This window comes from Hippopotamus amphibius, chromosome 10 (genome assembly GCF_030028045.1).
Source record: "Hippopotamus amphibius kiboko isolate mHipAmp2 chromosome 10, mHipAmp2.hap2, whole genome shotgun sequence".
Lineage (NCBI taxonomy): Eukaryota > Metazoa > Chordata > Mammalia > Artiodactyla > Hippopotamidae > Hippopotamus > Hippopotamus amphibius.
This window is the reverse complement of record NC_080195.1, coordinates 56,932,903-56,949,937: the sequence shown is the minus strand read 5'-3', so window position 1 is coordinate 56,949,937 and position 17,035 is coordinate 56,932,903. Positions and strand designations below refer to the sequence as shown.

At 35.8% G+C, this 17,035-nt stretch overlaps 1 protein-coding gene across 3 annotated transcripts in view; it reads right to left on the bottom strand.

Moving 5' to 3' along the window:
• Positions 1–17,035, bottom strand: part of ZBTB20 (zinc finger and BTB domain containing 20) — a 769,337-nt gene that overhangs the window by 386,829 nt on the left and 365,473 nt on the right. The window contains exon 1 of one of the 3 annotated variants that reach the window (XM_057696836.1): positions 15,743–16,018. The exons of 1 other annotated variant lie outside the window; for it this stretch is intronic. The gene's annotated coding sequence lies outside the window, so the exon portion shown is untranslated. Of the gene's footprint in view, positions 1–15,742; positions 16,019–17,035 lie in introns of those variants that run through there. One more of the 3 variants, XM_057696834.1, reaches the window with a different exon arrangement.

The window sequence follows — 17,035 nt, the reverse complement described above, 5'->3', positions numbered from 1 at the left end:
CTAGTGCTACAAAAATTCCCAAATAGGCATGTGACCTGACTAATGTGTGCTGTGAGATGAGTCAAGGAAGATGGAACTATCTGTACTTTTATTGGACAGTCAAATAATTCCTCCTCTCTGTCTGTCCAAAAACATAATTTGTATACTTTTAGAGAGATACAAGGTTTTTTTTTTTTTATTTTCCAAAAGGATCTAATTTTTAAAATTGGTGATATAAAATATAACCTAATAAACATAGGTAGAGATAAGCAAAAAGTGCTTAGAAAACCATGACTATCCTCAGAAATTGTTACTACTCATCTATGTACTAAGGCTTCTTTAAGACTTAGAGGAGGACAGCCGCCAAAATGAAGGGAATTAACAACATGGCATAATCTTTAAGGAGTGGGGTGTGGGCACCCTTCTTCCTCTGTGATGGAAGCTACCAATGACTGAATTCTGAGAGTGGGTGATGGCATAAAAATAGCAATCAACTGTAGGGCCATGTTAGTTTTTGTAGGTTTACAAAGCTTTGCCATTTGTTTCTTTAAACTTATATGTCAACCATGCACCACACCTCCATTACCCTATATGGGAATTTCAGTGGATTTATTCTACTTTACAAGTTTTCAATCTTGATGGAAAAAAGGAAGACAGAGTATTGATAAAATATGGTAATAAGTGTTGAGCCTGTCAAAGACAGTACCTAAGAAAGTGTGTATATTAAGGAAGTAAAAAGGCAAGATGGAACTAAGCAGGACACTGTGGATAAGGTGACAGACGGGTATCTACAGAGAATCTAAGATATTTGTCTTCCATTTCATAAACTAAAGTGCCCCCCTCACTTTATGGATAAAGAAATCAAAGTGCAATATAATAACAGCAGCTAACATATAATACATTCATACCACATGCAAGGAACTACGTTAAATATTTAAATGAATCATCTCATTTAACTCTCACAAATATCCCACAAGGCAAGTATTATTATTTGGATTTTACTGATGAGAAAACTAAAGCTGATAGAGATTAAATAACTTGTTCAAGTTGCACAGTAACTAAATAGAAGAGCCAAAATATGAACTAACATCTGTCTGATTTCAAAATCCAGGCTCTTATCCACAAGGTCAATAGTTCTTAACCTGGACTGCACATTAGAATCACCTGGGAAGCTTTTAAAACCTACCCCTAGAACAATTAATCAGAATTTCTTATGCATGGGACCCAGACATGGGTGTTCGTTTCCAGGCTCTTCTGGGTGATCATAACATGCAGCCTGGATTGCAAACCACTGCACTATGCTCAGTGTCTTTGCAATGGCTCTTCCCCTGCCCCACCATGTACTCCTTGCTACATTCCTTCATCATGACTATCTGGAGAAGTAATACACATGTGGAAATTTTTACAAAGCATTGTCACAGCAGGATATGGTCACAAGTCCAATCGAAGAGAAGCCTGTTCATATCTATCTGCAGGCTATGATGAGTGAACACAAAAAAGACTCGAATTTATCAGTCTCATCCCCAAAAGGGAAGTATAAGGCTGGCCTTAGAAGCCCTTCATACCAAAGCTTATCACTAAAATTTGGAAGGTCCTCCTTCTTTTCTTTCACAAATCCAATGAGAGTAGCTACCAGATCCTAGGGGTAAAGATCCAGTCACCACTCCTTTACAATGATATTTCACTCAGGATCTCAAGGCAACCGAAAGTAATTCCAAACAAAGAAGTAGTAGAAGTAAAGAGAAAATGTATGTAGTAAGAAAGTAAGATTTCAAGTCAGAAGTTTTTGTCTGTACTCTACCACTTTACTGCCATGAGTTGAGGCTACTCTCAGCCTTGGCTTCCTTTTCTGTACTTAAGCTCCATTTTCCTTACTGCGGTGATTTTAAAAGTGTGGTCCCCGCCAGCATCACCTGGGAACTTGTTAGAAATGCAAATTATCAGTCCCTACCCCTAGACTTAGAAACTCTGGGGGTGGGGCCTAGCAGTCTGTGTTAACAAGCCCTCCACGTGATTATGATCATTTCCACATGATTCTGAGGTATCTCCTTCACAGGGTTGTTGTGTAAGGACAAAAGGAGATTGTGCATAAAATTGTTAGTTTCTGCTTAAGTCAGCAATCTCAAATTCTTTAGCAGAAATAGAGAAATAATGTTATAGCCTACATTAGTTAGATTAATAACATCATTTCTGAATTTCACTTTGAATGTGTAGACGAGGCACAAGTCAACCAGAGGTTATGCAATTAACTTGGAGTCAAAGAGAAAGCAAGGAGTAGAGCTGAGAAGGAAACCCCAGAATGAACTCGATTTTAATTCAATTAAACTGTTAAGGTACCAACCACGCACTTTCATCTATAATCACAATGAACCTTTTTATAAACAAGTTTCTATCTCTCAGCTTAAAAAAATATAACAGTAGCTTTCTGGATTTTAAAATGGATTGACTTCTATAATTCTGGGCTAAAGGCAGCTCAAGAAGCAATAAGAAATCACAAGCTTTCTACAGTGAGAAGGTGCAATGCTCCAGACCTCTCTATGCGTGAAGTGCAGACAGTACTCCCCTTGCTCACTTCACATTTCTGATTATTGCAATGGTGGAAACCACGAGAAATAAAAGTGCATATCTAGTGGTTGAGTTTTCACTCTAATACACACACTTCTGTAATATTATTATTTGGATGCTATAAAACATAAACTGGATTTCAGGAGATGCTTTGGAATGTTTTTCCCCCATCCTCCTGTCAGCAGCACTCTATCTTTTTACTGTAATTTATCTGATATAGCTACTAAGATCCTTGATAGTTTTACATGCAAGGGTGCAGAAAAACAAAGAGCAAGGGAATGGGTTGTTAATGAAATTCTCTGATTGTAAAAAGCACTTTGGAATGATCAGGTGGTAAATAATAATAAGAGGAAATAACATAAAGTGCTTAGATGCTACAGCAATAGTCATTATATAAATGCAGAAGAGATCAGACATGAATAGAATTTGCATTTTATGCAGTTCTGTGTGTGTATATAGAATATACAGTTGCTAATTTTTCAATAGTGCTGGTAAAATATTGTTCAAAATCTATTCTTATTATCTTATCACTTTAAAAGGCATCATATAGAAGCACCCATCTGCCCTAGTGAAATGGTGACTGTGTGTAGAGGCAAGAGAAAGAGCCTCTTTCACATGATAAAAAAGAGCCCAAATAAAAGGAGAAAATGAAGGAGAGAAAATAGTAACACTATTATAAGAGCTACAGAGACATACACAAAGATGATCTCTGAGAAACATCAGGGACAAATAACTCTGTTAATGTGTGGCAGAGGAACTACAATGAAGATATATGGTCATACACCGAAAATACGGACATGAGCTGTTTCTCTTTGCTGGGCTATTTTTACGGTGGTGGGTTTTTTTAAATGAAACTAGAGAGAGGGGAGTGAGAAGTATGTTTGTTTTTATTGTTGTTATTGTTGCTGCTTAGTTTACCTATATCACTAATAGAAATTCCATACGAGGTATTTCCAACAGTTGCATGACCTCAGTGCTTATCATAAATTTGCCTTCAATTTTCATATTTTCCCTTTGTACTTGTTCATAACCCAATGCCCATTCATTAAGGTATACCAAACCCTAGTCTATGGTTACTCTACTTTTGAAGAGCTAGAGAAGATGCAAAGAGTTGGGGATTCTCTTAGTTACAGGGGAAGAGTCTGATTAGAATTCTGAGAAAGCAGAGACCTTAATAAAAAGAGCACTAGCCAAACAATAGAGCACTGAAGATTGAATCAGCCAAAATACACAATTCTCTCCCTTCCTTTGTCCTCTTCCTTTGTGGATTCTCCTGTCTCTAGGATCTTTTCTATCTCTGGTCATTTAAAAAGCACATCCAGCTATATTTCAAATATCTCAGATTTCAAACTTGGAAGAAAACACAAACTTTCTCAGTGAAACTAACTCTGTGTATTCACAAAATTTGCACTTATTTCTGGAATAAGAAAATGGAGAGAGAATTACCAACGTAAGGAAGGAATAATAATAGCAGTAGTAATAATGATATTAATACCAATACTTTGGATCCTAGAGCATGTTTTATCACAAAGATTCGCCTGTATTAAGACAACTGCAGGACAAGGAGTTCATTAAGCCAAAGTCAGACTCTTTGGAAAGCTGTAAATGCTCTAGGAATAGACTTTAGTAATGAACGAACACTGGGACTGTGGCATAAAAGCATCTCCCTGTCCCTTGTTCTAAAAGTTAACTATTAAGCCATATGTTGTTTGTCCTGGTTTGGTTTACTCAATTCTGGAAACAAGGACGCAGTGATCAGATTGCACTGGACAATTGAACACCTAGTGAAGGTTTCGCGAAGACAGTGTTCTTCCCACCAGTCCTACCCAAAGGGCTTCTGTTATCAGACTATCAATTCTGTCTTGCTGACGAAGGATGGAAAGTATCTTCTTTTGAAGAACAAGTTCTTTTTCTCGCTGAGTTTTCTGATTTTGGTACATTCAACATGTGACGTGTTTAATCTCCTCCTCAACCCCACCCCTCCCACACCATTTCCTCTTTTCTACTCCAGTTTATTCTCTTAATTATTTACAGACTTGCTTGTCTGGACACTTCATTCTAGTAGAAGTTGGCTGATTTTTTTCAACACTTTTCAGTGGAATGCAATAATAGACGAATAGAGAGGGAATTGGTCTTTAATTATATTTTTAGGTTTCACATGTGACAAATAGAGATTTTTTTCTGTTTATTGATTTTTCCTGTGTACTGTTCACTCTACAGCCTGAAATAGCTACAACGGTGCTTGAAAAATTGGTTGTTCATCACTGTTTAAACCACTTTTTAAAACAGTTTTTGCAAGCCCCATTTTACTCTCTGTTTTAAGGAAGGTTTTGTTTAGTTTCGTTTTCTTTGTGGAGTCATGCTGGCAGAGAAACACAGTCTAGAACATTGCTTTTAAATGTGGTATGATTGGGATTATAACCATATTGAATCTATATTCAAAATTTATTAGATTGAGCCATGTGCAGCTAAAAGGAAAAAGAGGTTATAAGATTTTAATATTTTTTCACAAATACGAGCGCCAAGGGATGCAAATATTAAAATTCATCAAGCACAACACCATATCCCACTGTTGGAAAGACATTTTCTCATGTCCAAAATTCATCTGGTGGGGGCAAGGAGTTGGGACATTTACATGTGGGATTTTCCTCCATGTTTTTGATAACAAGTATCTGGGAATGCATCTTAATATCTATGTAATATTACATTTGTGAAAAATGATACATTATAGGTTAGAAACAGCATGGCAAAATTCATTTTGAATACAGCTAGGAATAGGAGATTTTCTTATGCTAACCTTCTGGAACTGTTCATTTTCACTCATATTTCCTAGACTCTATGCCTTACAGAGAGGAATAACAGTTGAAGAACTTTGGGATAAAGAAAAAGGATGAAGATAGTCCATGGTATTCAGATTTGTGAGAAAAAAAAAGCAATATTTATTTGCTTAAAAACAAAATTTGGGGCTGAGTTTTACAATGATTTTTGATAAATATACAGTAAAATGTTCTGAATCTTCAAAAAGTCAAAGAGTGAAATATCTACCCTACTTTAAATTTAGAGAAATAAAAAATAGTGTAGACATATAGCAAAATTGGCAACAGCCAGAATTCAAGAGAAGGAACTTGAACATTCACTGTGACTGGAGAAAGGGCGAGCACGAGAAATGCAGCCCAAGAAAAGCACTCATGATGTGTAATCCAAAACCCAGCACCATACAATTTTTTTGTATTTTTCTTCTCAGGGTAATATTTGAAGAAAATGGTTACAGGATTCTTACTATAGTTTTTCTTTTCTTTTTCTTTTTTTTTTTTTTTTTGTTTTAGTTAAAATTTCACTCTAAATTCTAGGGAAATTTCAAGAGCTCCTCTTGGAGGTAAGTGGTTGTGGCAAAGAGACAAATTAAGCCAATCTACACTAATGCCAAGGTCCTTGTTCAGAGCAAGGCCTTGAGATTTGGATTGCAAACTGGCAAACTCAATGGTCCAACTGCACAAGAGCAAATACTAAGTACTCCCCTGGAAAATAAAGATTCTCAATCTTGCTAGGAGGGTAGTCCTACCACTGCTTTACTGTATGTGCAAACAGTAGCTAGATCATATATCTGCATTTTAAGTGGCTCTGAGGAAAAGACAATGTGCTATCTGTTTGGTAAATATTTTCCAAACTGTAAAGTGCTATATAAAAGTAAAGTGGTATTAATTAATGCTTCCTAAGAAAAACATATAGCTTAATGATGAATGGATTAAAAATGTATTACAGGTTTGCTTTATAAGCACTAAATACTGCCAGTACTACTAACAACAATTCTTCAGAAACTTGGTGGGAAAAAAAATCTGTAAAATACATTTGATGAGAAAAACCATCAGATTTTACTATTGGAGAAAGAGACTAGAAGTCACAGGAGGCTTTTGATGGGAAGTCTGAAAGCCCTGGTCTATGAACCTCCCATTTTAAGCTCCAGTTTATACAGAACTGATAATAACCTATCTCCTGAAACCAAAGGGATCAGTAGTGAAAGTTACCTACACTCATGTGCTTCAGCCTTCTGGAGATCTAATGAATCCACAGCCTGAGGCTCATATTTCTATAAAAATGGTAACAGTGAAATCTCATCATCACTTTGTTTGCTTTGAGGAAACTGGTCATGCCCCCAATTAAATTATACTACAAACTTCTTTTCCACTACCGATAATGTAAATAACATAACCAGGCATAAGAATGTGGTAAAGGAGAAAGGATGCGTTTTAGAGTCTTAGAACCTTGGGTTTGTATCTTATTTCCACCCCTTAACAAGTCATTTAACCTCTCTATGTCAAAGTTTTCTCATCCATTAAGTGAAGATAATGGTACCTATCTCACAGGATTGTTTTAAGAATTAAATGTAAAATGCTTGCTGTGGAGAGGTCACTCAATAAATGGCAGCCAAATCACTGCCTGCAGTAAAACATATTTCGCCCGGACTGTTGCTCTGTGAGGTAGGTCTGGTATCCAAGCTACAAAATCCATTAAGCCAAAATAATTTGGTCATTTTAGCAATGCATTTTAGAGATATTTTTAAATGACATTTCCTCAAAGTCAAGCTAGCTTATGGTTATATGGAATTGCTGTATTTAAAAGGGAGCTTTATTCAGTTCATAAAATAATGTGTCTAGTCTTGTTCCCCAAATCTAGGATTGTAAAGACCTTCCACCAAAGAGGATAACAGTGACATTTAGAAAAACAAGTTTTTAAAAAAACTATAGCAGGAAATGAATGTAGATTATCAGGATGACAGGAAGTGCCCCAAGTCAAAGCAACACAGAGAAGAAATATGTCCTGCAGATGAAGAAGAATGGAATGACACTTTAAATACTCGAGAAAGATGGAATAAAGAGCAATACCAAGCCCCAGAAGCCTGTAGGTTAAAAAGTGATTGAAACTCCAAGGTGAGATGTAAAGAAAGATTCAGGAATACATATCAGTTGGAAGAAAAGCAGTGAGAGCAAAATTCCTAGGAACCAAGAAGCGTTTGGGAATAAAATCCCTAAAAGTGGTATGCTCCAAGGTGGTGCTAGCTTCAGAAAATACAAATATTGATGGGTTAAATCAGGACTGGAGAAAATATAAAGCCAAATATGGGCAGCTCTGAGGGAAAAAAAAATAGGCAGTTTGGGACTCAACTGTCATCACAATTCATTTGTGTTTCACATCCCACTGTTTGTGACATTAACAGAATTTCGAATTTAGCAATAAACTATTTTTGTATTGTGAATTTCTGCAGCCATTTTCCATATGTAGCTACCACTGAAACTAGAAATAATAGCCCTATGATCTTTAAAATACTTCCAATTAATACTATGCAAATTAGGGGTCACCTAAGAGTTTCTCAAGTTAATTCACTTTTTCTATCATTTGAAGTGAAGTGTTATCCCTCCTCTTTATTTGCATTAAGTCCAAGTTATTTGACTATGTTAGTAACAGATCCTTTGGTAGCTTTTGCTTTTATTGTCATTTTTCAAAAGATAAGGTTAGTCTTAGATTTTTTAATTTTATCTTCTTTAAAATAAATAAAGCAAATCTTTTCATAAAGGCTTTTAAATAGGTAAAATTTACATGTAGCGCTCCTATGGTATGTCAAATATTAAGCAAGGCAGTTTCAGGTATTAGTATTTATTATATTGGAATGTATACAGAAATTTACATGATTCATATCTATATTTAGATAGATGTATATTCTACATATAATGGGCTTATATTCATTGTACACAGGGCTTTTCTGTCTTATTGTTGTTATTGCTGTTGCTAATGGCTATCACTTAGCGAGTATCTATCATGCTCCAAGAACGCTTCTAGCCACTATGCACGCATACCATGCAATGAGGCCATCATTGCTCCATTGTCTGTTTAAGGACTCAGACACAAGAAATAATGCATCCATGACCACCTAAGTTGTAAATGGTGGAGGTGATAATCAAATACATGGCTGTGCAACTACAAAGTTACATTCTTTTCACTATATAGTTCTAGTTACATACTGAGGCAAGCCAGCTATTTTAAAAACTTAACATAATGTGTTGTCAAGATTCCACACAACTGATTTTTTTCTAACATATTGTTATTCCATTGTGTAATCTTTTTCTTAAAATCATTTACACTTCTACAGAACATCTACATTGGTGTTCACATGCTTTTTCTTGTAAACTGTAAATCAATTCAAAAAATTACTTAAGCACCTAATATGTGGCACTGCTAGGCTAGGGATCTTTGTTCACTATTACGTTAAAATACAGATCTGGACAATGCATAAGTCTCTCCTTCCTGAAGATGCCTCTTTAGGTCAATTTATATTTCTAATCATTTTCAGTCACTGATGGCATAAAAAATATAGCACTATGTGAAAAACATTAGGGCTTTGGATTTTTAAGTTCCTTTTAATAAAACAAACCTAGTTAGCCACAAATTGTTGAAACAAAATCTGTAACATGAAGGGCATTTAAGGCAGATTTAAACATCATTTCTATCTAGAAACAGAAATTTAGTCTGCATAATGTCATTTATCTACTGAGCTAAATTATATTATAATTTTCAGCTATAAATCCGGATTCTTAATGTGTGTCACAGAGATGATATCTCTGACCCACCCTCAGTAGGAAGCATGTTTTGAGTTGTTTTGTCAGTAGTGACAATGGAGTTGCACTGGACAAAATATGTTTTCGGCAAGTTTCCTTGGTAATGATAATAACTGTAATAGTAATAATAATAGCAGTAATCAGCATCATAATAATGATGGCACTTACTGAATACTCTCAAAATGTCACATGAGGTATGTACTGTTAATAACCCAGTTTAACAGAGAAGGACACTGAGACACAGAGAGGCCAAATAACTTGCCCAAGATCACACACACAGAGAACAAGCAGAGCCAACAAAGGTGACTTTCACACCTATACCAGGTGAGGGTGACAGCATGTGTTATGAGGTTTGTTCAGGAGAAGACTCATATGTGCTCTTCTATCTACATCAGCTCCAGGTGGGGCCCAGCTGGTTTGTAAGCCCAAATCTGAAGACAGCTAATAGGAGTTCAAGTTTGAGTTGCTTCTATTCATATTGCCTGCTAATTAAATTGTTCCCTTCTGAGAAGACAGTGGCTGGCTGGCATAACCCTAGAACAGAATACATGCTCAAAAAGTATCTTATGAATGTTAACAATGGTTTCTCAAGTGCTGAGCTAACTGGCGATTTCCACACCCCCCATTTTGAAAAAAATAGGCTGTCTTATTGTCTAAAATATTTTCACCAAGGACACATATTACCTGGGTGATCAGGTGAAAATTTAGAAGTTTACTTTAAAAAATCCTTTCTGTTTTGTTTTACTCTCAGGTTGTTAGTCTCAGCTGAAACCTGACCCCCTCTGGGAAACCTTTCCTGTCACCTATGCTCTGATCTATTCTAGGACAGTACTCCTTACTGTGTCCTTCATAGAACCTTATCAAAGCCACACCACATACTATTGTTAATTGTTTGCCTTCTTTATCTCTATTCACTTGAAGATCACCCCTATAACTTATCTACATCTTAAGACACCTGGGTATCCTGAGTGCCAGCATTCAGTTCATTAAACAATGAAAAACAAAACCCAGGACATACACACACACACACACACACACACACACACACAAGAATAAGCAAAAAGATGAAAAAGAAGGATCTTGCAGTTGACTGTGCACACATTTTGGTCCTTGCAGGTGGCTTGTTTTTCCCCTTACATTATGTGCAGGTTTCCATGAAAAAGGGCTTCCCACAATAAGGAGAGTCCTGAATTGACTGGTCTGTTCCCCAAAGAAGTTCATAAATGCTTCAAGAAATGTATATATATTTATACACACACACATGCACACACAAACATAAATACATACACATTATTAAATAACATGAATATATTTGGAAGTCATGGAGAATGCAGTAGGCAATGTCTCAAAAATGAAGCATATTACATTTATATTTATATTACTTTACCTTTTATATTTAGTAATTTTATTCCCTTTCTAACCCTAATATATTACATACCCTAATATAAATTTCATGAAAATAGAAACTTTATTCATCCCTCTATCCCTAGTTCCTAGAAGAAAGCATGGCACTAAATACACTACAAATATATGTTGGAAAGAAGGGAAGGAAAGGAAAAAAGGATATAAAAGTTCCCATATTTCTCATATTGTTCTGGATATAATAAAGGGGGAGGGTGTCTCCAGTACTTTTCCAGGAAAATATGAATCATCGATGAAATTGCAAGCTCTCATCCTGTTCCTCAGACCAGCTACCAAACTCCTTTATGCACAGTTGCCTCTTCTAGCCTGTTGATACCAGTTTCTGGTGCTCATGGGACTTGGGAGCAGGGTACCAAGCAGAAGCAGCTCAAGTTCTTCCACATTCTGCCCTACCTGCCAGCTGGGGAGGCTGCTGCCATTGGCTCCAGCATTCCCTATAGGTGAGCTGAGGCCCCAGGGGGCAGTGCAAGAGGACATACGAGTCTTCATAATGTCAGGTGCCTTCACTTACACATTTCTCTCCTCCTCGCAAGAGGAATCCTGGTAACAAATCACTGACTGATGAAGAAAGAAATGGAATCAGGAGGTCCCCATGATACCTCCCATTCCAGTCTTGGGGGATGCAGCCTCCTGCTGAGGGGAAGAAGGAGGAACCGACAATGGTTTCTCATGTTTTGCAGCTTCCAAATTGTAGCAGGGTCCTAGTATATGAAATTTCTATCAAGTACAAACTCATACTGATATAATACAATGGAAATCTTCAGTTTTACTCAAGAGAAGATTATGTGGCAATTCATACTTATTCTAGTACAGAGAAGACAATATGCTAGTAGTAATAAATTATCCTAGAATATGCACTTCTTTCAGACAAAAAAATGGATGGACTTGTTCTTTTTCCTCTTTGTATCTCTAGTATCCAGACGCAACATATGACTTAGCACATAGTAGTTCAGTAAATGATAGCTAAAAACTTAAGAACGTTTTCCTGCAATGGTGAGAAATGGCTTGAAGAGCTCAAAAAAATGCGGAATGTTTTTCTAAGCTTGATCTTTCCAGTCTCACTTATTATTGAATATGCATTAGTGTTTTGGTCAGTGTTAATATAATAACCCCTCACCAACTGTGGTGTGGAAATCCTACCATTTTATGTCCATATACTAGAAATTTTAAAGTCACAATCTTGAAATAGTGGTTTTCAAACTTCAGTGTATATAACTAACCTGGGTAGCTTCCTAAATTGCATATCCTCAGACTCTATCCTCAGAGCTTCTAATTCAGAAATTCTGGAATGGGGTCCAGGGATCTTCATTTTGACAAACACCCTCTGGTACAGGAGGTCCTTGGGCTACTTACTATGGATTGGGCTACAAAGGTAATGTGAAAAGAAATCTTTTTGCTTCACCTTTTCAATATGGAGAAAAGACTGGCCTATTCAATGTGACTTAACCATCAAAATTACCTGTGGAAAGACCAGGCAGTTTGCTAAGACTTTTAAAAATGAACCAAGGTCAAGACCATTATATTCAAGCCAGAAAGGTTTCTTTTCAAAACTTCACAAAGACTGACAGTCTGCTTAAAGTAAAAGTAGGAGAAGAATGGCAGCAGGGCAGCAATGTTTCATTAGCAATTTAGGGAAGTGATGTTGATACAAGATACTTGATACTTGAAAAAATGTGTTTTAATGGCTATTATAAAAGTGGATGCCTTCTAAATCTTTGATTTACTGTTAAACTGTATATGTATATGTATATTTACATGAAATAATTTTTAAAATTTCCTCCTTAAATCCCTATTTTCCATAGGATCTTGGTCTTGCCCACATAATTGCACTAATTGAAGCTTCCCCCTCCTCCACCCAAGAAACTTCTCCCCTGGGATTGAAAGGAGATTACTGCCATCTACTCCTCCACACATGTCCCATGGAAGGTATAGCTGCTGATTCTGTCCTGACCTCTAGGTCTCTGCAGCCTGCAATTATTTTAGTGGGAGTTGTCTTAACACTGAGTTCTCTAAGTATTCAGAGTCTGTCATTTTTCAAGAACCTTAGCAATAAATGGTGGAAATTTTTAAATTATTCTTATGAATGTTGTAAATTGAATAACTTACCATGGTTTTCTCTTTGACTTGACTACATCAAAGTTTAAAGGCAAATGTATAGCACTTCACTGAATGTAGTTTGTGTACCGACTTCACTCGACTCCTTTTTATATCCTTGCCCTTGTTTATTGTTTTTTGTTTCTTTGTTTGTTTGCCTTTCTTATCTACTTTTAATTCATGTATTTCATTGTATTACTTATTTCTTTTTCTTTGTCGGCCATTTTAATTCCCCTTTTTGGAACTAGATGGCAGAAATAAATGAGGAAAACAAAACAAGACAAAATGTGTGTGTGTATTATATATATATATATATATATATATATCTCAAACTCACCTAAAATATAAAATAAAAACTAACCCCCTGAAATAATGGAAATATTTTGTAGTCTTTGAGCTAATAGATTCATTTGATTATTTGCAGGATTGAAATTTAGGGAGGCATAAAGTTAAAATACCACTATGAGAATATCCATATGAAATTGAACATAGGTATTTTCAGCACCAGATCATTAATTCTGACATCCTTCAGTTCTGAAAGCCAACTATAGCTGTGTTAAAATCTGTGTGTTCAGTCTTTTAGACTGACTGTATAAGAAAAAAAAAACCAACAACCAACTCCTAGGCTTAATCAGCTTAACAAAGTGTGCAATTCTGAAAGTATTTTTCTTTTAAAAATTATATATGTATGCATGTAATAATATATGCATATATTATTTACTGATATGTATTTTACATACATATATATGTATATGTCTTAAAATCTTCAACCAAACTCTTCAGGCCTTTGACTTCATTATTATTTTCTCTTAAATAATTTTCATTAAGCAACAAAGAGTGATAAGTCATCTCAACAATGAAAGCTTATTTTCAAGCTGGGTTTAGTCTATTTTCTGCATTTCCTCTGATAATGATCCAGCTAGTCTCAGACTGATTCTAGTAACAACTCAGGTAAGTTAGAAGAACCCTAATGGGGCACCAGACAACTTAACAATCATACTCATCTTAATTTGTCCTCATCTAACCACTTTGGGCTGAAATATTACTGTTTGGTACCCAAATATGACTTTTGTTCTTGTATTAATTTCTGGATCGTATATTCTTTCAAATACCAAAGGAATATAGTACCATGCTGGAATAATGCCAAGTTATGCTTGTTTTTTTGTTTTTCCCCCCATCATGGGCAACCAATAGTTGATTCATACTTCCATTACATCACAGTTGGACTACAGACATGCTCTTTAGTCTGACCTCTGCATGTCTCTTGCAACTCATCTGTAGATAGTCCAGAAGCTAGCAGCTGGATTTCATTTTTGTTTCAGCAGTCACCATTTTATAATGTTTCTCCAATTCACTGTGAATTTCACTATTGACAAGTCAATCCAAAACTCCAAAAGGCATTTAAACATAGTGAGTTAAATCAGAGACAAAATATTACCATTAACTTACCATAGGTTCATGTCACTCAACTACATTTTGCCATTCACTCCCCATATATTAAAAGGGTATAATGATACAATTCTCCCACAGAAGACTAATGAAATACTTAGCAAAAGTAAGTGGTTACGAAACACTTTTTAAAATAAAAGTGCTGTATTTTTTTTAATCTTGCATAGAACGCTGGTTCAATTTTTGAGCCTTTCCAAGTCCTCATAATTCTGTGGTATTCATAATAAAGCAGGCAGATGGTTTAGTCTTTGAACATATGCTTTAAATGCCCCCTTTGCTATTTGAAAATAATGGGCCAAATTGTGCCCTCAAATAGTCACAAGAAACTTTAAGGAGGCTGCCTCTTGAAATTTGAGGACAGAGGGAATTAAACCTTTAAGAAATACATTTTTTAAATTTTCTTCTGAGCTCTATTCTACATATTAAAAGCCATTTTTTAATTTAAAAAAAGTATATAGTAAGGAAAAATCGTAACTAGCACAATATTGCATGGTTCAAAGAATAGATTGGAAGGTAAAATATGTTTCATATATTTATGTTTTAAAATTGTGATTGTCTAAAACCGTAAGAGAGTTGTCTGATTTAATTTTTGAGTGATTGCCAACTTTCCATTTTTATTATTATTCCCATTATTCTTACTATCATGTAGATGTTTTATTGTTAAAGCACTTTGCAATTATTATTTAGTTAATTTAGTTTAAATTATGTTTATGCCTTTGTTTTAAATCCATGTTATTCATAGTTATTACAAGCCTAAAAAGGTATTTCACCAGCCAATTACTCTCATTTTGAAAACAGTTTGTTGTTGATGAAAGCACGTTTTTCAGGTTTTTACAGAATATGAAATTCATCCCCAATGGATATATGTGTTTTGATAATGTTGTCCACATAACCTAGCTGTACTTAGCAGCATACCTCTGCTTCTTAATGTCAACATTTTATACATAGAATGAGCCTTCATTTCCACACTCATATTTTTATGTATTTAAATTTGGTTTTGAAGAAGGCTAACCTAGTCTCACTTATTTTACAATGTCCACAAAACTCAGTAGTCTGATTAACACTTCAGATAAAAAGACCACACAATTGACAATAAGGACACTTTGGTTACTACAGAAGCCCGAGGTTTAAGTAACTATTCCAGAACTGTAACGCCCCTTTAGAAACTCTGAACAAGGACTAGCTCGGTGCTAACGTAAAACAGAGTTTACTTTGAAAAATAAACGCAATAGTTGTATCCAACTGTGTGTGGGACACTGTTAAGACAGATCATAATTAACAATATTGAGAATAACTGAAGAGCCTTAAATCAAGCGATAATTTTATACAAATATCCACAAATACCTGAGCAAAGTTTATAACTATTCTTGGGGGCAAAACATTAACATACTCTTCTGCTGATAAAGACACAAAGTAACTCTGAGAAAACCTCCCTCCTCATTTCTCTAACTTTCACAATAAATGCAGCACTGAAACTAAATTCTCAGTCAACGTAGAAATACGCCGAACAGTATTCCAATAAACAACAAATTGATTTTTAAAAACCCACCAGATTAAAAATTCCCCCTTTCCCTTGCTTCCCCTTGTTGTTTCACTTTCCATGCACACACAATCACACTTACCTGCACAAGTCTGAAACATCAGTCTATGTAATTTTTTTGAAATGTACTCTGTACCGATGCATTTTTCTGTGTTTCTTTCTAACCCTCGGGAATGTCAAGAATTTAGGAAGAGAGCCACAGCTTAAGAGAGCAATTATTTGCCAGTAAATACTCAATTTGCTTGTCCTGTGATTTTTCTTCTAACTTGCATATTCAATAATCCGTCCCTGACTGCGTCACGAGCACAAAAAGTCTTTTCTGCAAAGGAGAACACTTTCGCCAATCAACCTTCAGCCATGCCAGGGCACAGCTCGTCAGGATGATTTGTTAGCTTTAATTAATAATTCCTCACGCTGGCCATTTTAACAAATAATGCAGTGAGACTGGGACGCTAGATGGCTATGATTCAGGCTGATAAAACTACGGTGGAAAAGAGGTGGGGAGGGGTGGGGGTGGGGGAAATTCAAACGCCGTTTATAAACACCTCTAATCATACTCTGTCAGTTTACAATATAGAGGACATCTCTGCTGAATTACCATGTTATGTCCACCAATTTGTATTCAGATGGGAGCCATATGTTCTTCCACTTTATCTGCTAAGGCCTCCTCAGTGCCAACACAGTCATCGAGCAGACAACATTTACAAAAGAGGTCTCTAGCCTCCAGATTGCAAAAGTTTACTTCAGGGTGAAGTTGAGAAATCAGGCATATAGGGCACTTCTCAGGGAGCCTGTGTAACAGTCTAGAAACACAGAGGTAAGAGTTATGAGTGTCAGATTTGCTCTCATCCTGCTTTCTGATACTGGGCATTTCATTTAGTCTTTTTCTTTTTTTTTTTAAATCTCACCTTCAAAACAGTTAACAATAATGGCTGATTTATTCATGCACTCCACAAACATTTTTTGAGTTCCAACTATATGCCAAGCACTGTATTGTGTTGAGAACTTTTTTGAAAGTAAGACTTTTCCAGTTAACTGACACAATCCACGTATATAACATACAGCGTATGTTATATGTATATAACATGCAGATAATGTACTTGAACAAGCCACCAAACAGGCAGCGTGTGAATAAAACTAAGGATTCATAACACTGTATGGTCCAGTCAAACAATCAGTACTTGACAGCACACTCGAATCCATGTGCAAAAGTGACACTCAAGTAAAAACAAAGAATAAGAAAAGGTTAAAAAAAAAAGTTTTTTCAAAGATTAGAAAATGTCCCTCTCAGTGACTAGAAATTCAGAAATAGATCAGTCGTTCATGGGCAATGTTAAAAGGTTCACAAGCACGTGAGGAACATGCAAAGATATAG